Below are 4,660 nucleotides of genomic sequence, written 5' to 3' on the forward strand. Positions count from 1 at the left end.
CGTTGAGACCGTGGGGTCCCTCCTCCACGCGTCCGGAGGCAGGTCTCCACCCCCTCGCTTGGACGTCTGCTGGGAGGGCTGGGGGGAGTAAATTACTGCCCGTCTTCGGGGGTCCCTAAGACCAAATTCTTCCTCGAAGACTCGACCAGGCCAGCCCGACACCCGCGAAGGCGGGAAAGGTGTAGAGACCGTGGGACAAGGGCTTTCGGGTTCTCCTTCCGCGCCTCCGCACCGTGTGGGGCCAGCAGGCCGACCCCCGCGTCTCTTTGGGCGGATGGGTCTGAAAGTGCTGCGAAGACCCCAGTCGGCGACAGGAGCGCTGCGGTCCGGTGTTGTACCGCGTGGCACCGGGCGGAGTCAACCTTCGCGGCCGGCGGAGAGCGGGTAGCCCGGGCCGCTTGCCCAAGCCACAGAGGAGCAGAGAGTCCCCCAGTCCTGGAGGATCTCCCTGGGTTTTCTAACATTTAAATATAGGCTAACGAAGGCAGCAATTAGCATTTCTAATGGAGCCTCGGAGTTACAGAGTTTCCCCGAATACTTTTATCTTTAAGGGCACCCCTGTGAGGTGTGTGAATTCTTGATGGGCTCCATTTCGGGGAAGCTTGGCAGGTAGCCTTTGTAATGGGCTGCCTCCAAGAGCTCCCTGAGAGACAGGGTTAGAGCCCTAGGCCGGCTTTGCAGACCTCCAGGAAGTAATGTAAGGTTACATTCCGCTTAAAATAAGTAAACACGTCATTTGTCAGATCAGATACCATCTTAATTCTAGTATAGACGAGGGCCTCCAAGATTGAGAACAATTTATGAATAGAGAAAAGCATAATTCTATGCGTTAACCTCAGTTTTTCTTAATGTTAAGAAAGACTGCACTCTTCCTTTTAACCTAAATTCATTTAGTGGCAAACAAAACTATCAATTTTTAAAACATCAGATGCATTAAAATGCCAAAACAAAAAAAATTTTAGAAGGATTATGGAAAACAAACAAAATTTCCAGTATGTTGTTTCCTAAGTCTTTAAAATGTTAGCCTTAGAGACATCTCTATGAGCGAGGGAAATGAGGGAAGTGCTCTTCAGGATGTCACAGGAAGTCTGTAACTGTAAGCTTATGGGAACCACAGGGCTGGTGAGGTGAAGCGGGCAAATTAGTTACATGAGTTGACAAGCAATGATTGAGCATCCACTTTTAGGGCTTAATACTGTTCTTTCTAATTTAATCCTCAGATTACCCTGTGGAGTAGATTGTATTTCATTCATTTTTACAGATGCAGAAGTGGCCAACAAGAGGTGCAGCCAGGTTTTGAACTTAGATGGGTCTGACTCCAAGGCCTCAGTCTCTTCTGGTACACCATCAGTCTGTGGAATGAAGTCATATAGCGTGGGGGTCTGCTTTGGAACAGTAGGTTGGGTACAATCTGTAGAGAGCCTTTAATATCAAACAGAGGCTGCTGGTGCCATCTTGTAGGTAAAGGGGAGATGCTGAAGGAGAAGTGGCAGCTCTGTGCTAGAGTAGAACCTGGGTAGCTCATGGGAGAGGTGATATCAATCCTTACAGAAAGAGGGCAAAATCTTGGGGTATTTATCCTCTCCTTATGAACAGCTCAAGCATGAAGTGAAGTGAGTGAAAGTCACTCAGTCATGTCTGACTCTTTGTGACCCCATGGACTACACAGCGCATAGAATTCTCCAGGCCAGAGTACTGGAGTGGGTAGCCGTTCCCTTCTCCAGGAGATCTTCCCAACCCAGGGATTGAACCTAGGTCTCCCGCATTGAAGGCAGATTCTTTACCAGCTGAGCCACAAGGGAAGCCCAACTCAAGGGTATGAGGACTCAAAAGATAAATGTGTGTTTTATAAGATTAAGCTACAAAGTAATTAATAAACATAGCCACAATGTGCAGCAAATAAAAAGAAAGCAAAAGAGCCAAAGGAGAGACTACAGACCCAGTACTGTCCCTTCTGACACAGCCGGTGCTGGCATGCACCTCTGTGAACAAAGAGCATGTGTTCCAGTGACATGCTTCTTTGTCAGGGGCTTCACTGCCAGAGGCATAAATAACACAGGCAGAACAGGGTGTGTCTCACTGCCCTGCCAACATCTTCCACTGGACTGTCAGTCCACGGGCCTGAAGGGGCTGTTGTCACACTGCCCTGGTTTTGGATATGCTGTACTTAACATCATTCTGTGTATGCATCTGGCTGTGAGAAAGAAGTAGAATATTGAACTGCATCTAAGCCCCAGTTATTATCATGACCATGAATTTGTGGTTTGGAACGACTAGAAGGGAATAAGGAAAAAAGGAAAAATCTTAGTTTGTGAGGGGATCTGAACTATGGGTAAATCTCTTTTTACTTCTATTGATGTTAATGTTTGTCCCATAAGTAATACAGATATCAAACAACACCTTGTTTTGGCACTCCACTGAGTCTTCAAACTGCTTGTTAATCAGAATGTATGTATTCCAACTATCTCCAAAATGTCTAAGGAGAACACTCTGAGCTAGTTTGTAACTCCTTGGACCTGCTCTCCATCCCAGCAACGTCATCAGATGACCAGAGCCTTCCACAAACTTTAAGTGTATGTACAGACTTTAACAAATCTGAAGATGAGAGGAAAGAGCCCCAGACAGGCATTGGCTTAACTGGCCTTGAAACCAGTTTAGCAGAAGGGGCACTTTCTCTTTAGGAAAGACAGTATATGAAACAGATGTGGGTGAAGAAATCATTACTCTTTTAAATCCTAAATACTTCCATTCTTTCCCTCCTCTCCCATACACATGTGCATGCACTGGTAAATCTACCCTCTGAGTCTCTACAGCATGGTGTGTGTGCCTTTTATAGCAGTTAGGCAACACGTGGGAGCTGTTGAAGGATCTAAATTCTCAGCGAGACTATGAGCTCATACAAATATTTCTGGACAATATGAATGGAGAGCAGGAGCCTGGGGCCATCTTTAGAACATAGGTGCCCTGCAATTGTGTGTTATGTTGAAATAATGTCACGTGTACTCAAAAATACTATTGAAAGACAGCTGAGACACTGAGACAGAGAAGGAAGACAAATGGGTGAAAATGGGTTAAGGAATGAGATCCTGTTAGTCTCCAGATGGCAAGAAAAAGAAGATGGGAGAGTGTCAGGTGTGCAGGCAGCTGCAGGTCCAGTAAGGGGCCCTGCCAAGACAGCCAGATTCCGTTTTGCTCTCTGAAACAGCTGTAGGTGCTTGGCCTTCCGGGGGCAGCAAGGGAGAGCTTCGACCACCGAGAGTCGAGTTTAATATTTATTAAGCGCTATCTTTATGCCAAGTACTGTGCTTGGGACTTTTCGTGTACATTGCATCTCAGATCATCCTGGCAACGGCTCGCTGGGACAAGACTTTATAATCCCGTTTCATTGTTTAGGAAACAGGCTTAGCAAAGCCAAGTAGAACTCACATAGCTAGTAAGAACCTGGATTTCTATGTAATTACAATCTCACTGTATTCATTCTCATTACTTTGATCCACTAGTCTTTACAGCTGCTTTTGAAAATCCTTTTTGTTTTCTCTATTTTAAGAAGATTTACATGCTCAAGGAGGAGGTGGAGAGGAAGTTAAAAAAAAAACTAAAGAAAAAATTTTAAAATTAGATTCCTGCTATTGAGACATATCCACCATTAAGATGTATATCCTTGTAACTTTTTTCTATTATTATACATATTTTAAAAACAATATTGGCATCAGATACTTGTTTTTTCACCTACTATGATAAGGAGTGAGTTTATGTGCCCAGTTGTGTCTGACTCTTTGCAACTGCATGGATTGTAGCCCACCAGGGTCCTTTGTCTATGGGATTTCCCAGGCACAAATACTGGAATGAGTTGCCATTTCTTTCTCTGGGGAATCTTTCTAACCCAGGGATCAAACCCATGTCTTCTGTGTCTCCTGCATTGAAAGACAATTCTTTACCGGCTGAGCCATTGGGGAAGCTCAATGAGTTAATACCCACCCCTCCCTTCTCCTTAGCAGAGGCCCAGAGCTTGCTGGCTCCTGAGGGGCTATTGAAGTTCTACTCTGGCCATTAATCTTCCACTTCTGCTCCATGCCCTTCATCTCCTGTATTTACTCTGCCCCTTTGGCTGAGGGGAGGGCTCACCTCAAACAATATAAGATGTTTTTTGTTTTGGGGGGCTGTGCTGCACAGCTTGTGGAATCTTAGTTCCCTCACCAGGAATTGAACCTGGGCCACCATAGTTAAAGTGACGAGTCCTAACCACTGGACCACCAGGGAATTCCCTAACCAATGTAAGTTTTGACTTTTAAGACGGGTAGACTCATGTTCTCTTTCATGCAGCCTTGGTCTCTCTTGAGTGACCGGGAACATACTCTTGGAAAATATCTGTGTGACTTCACAGTGTTGGGCATCCTTCTCATCCATAATTAGCCAGCATCCCCACCATCTGGACTCTCTCCTACCTCTTAGGGATTTCCTTGTCCACACAGAACTAAGATTGATCCAAGAGCCCTGCTCCTGCTCACTGAGCTCTCCCATCTGTTCTAAGGTTTGCTTTACCAGCTCCTGCCCAGCCCGGGCCCCTTGATGGGCGTGCAAGGTAGTCCTCCCTTGCTCTAGGCTCTGACACTACTGAGGTTGTGTGTGTGACCCTAATTTGCTAGTCTCTTATTTTGTA

General features: G+C 45.8%; 1 non-coding gene across 1 annotated transcript; it reads right to left on the reverse strand.

The window, feature by feature from the left end:
- Positions 1-4,188: 4,188 nt before the first annotated feature.
- On the reverse strand, positions 4,189-4,260 carry TRNASTOP-UUA. Its single transcript has one exon. It is a non-coding gene; the product is annotated as a tRNA-Tyr (tRNA).
- Positions 4,261-4,660: the final 400 nt, after the last annotated feature.

Source organism: Bison bison, unplaced genomic scaffold (assembly GCF_000754665.1).
Source record: "Bison bison bison isolate TAMUID 2011002044 unplaced genomic scaffold, Bison_UMD1.0 scf7180017864243, whole genome shotgun sequence".
NCBI lineage: Eukaryota > Metazoa > Chordata > Mammalia > Artiodactyla > Bovidae > Bison > Bison bison.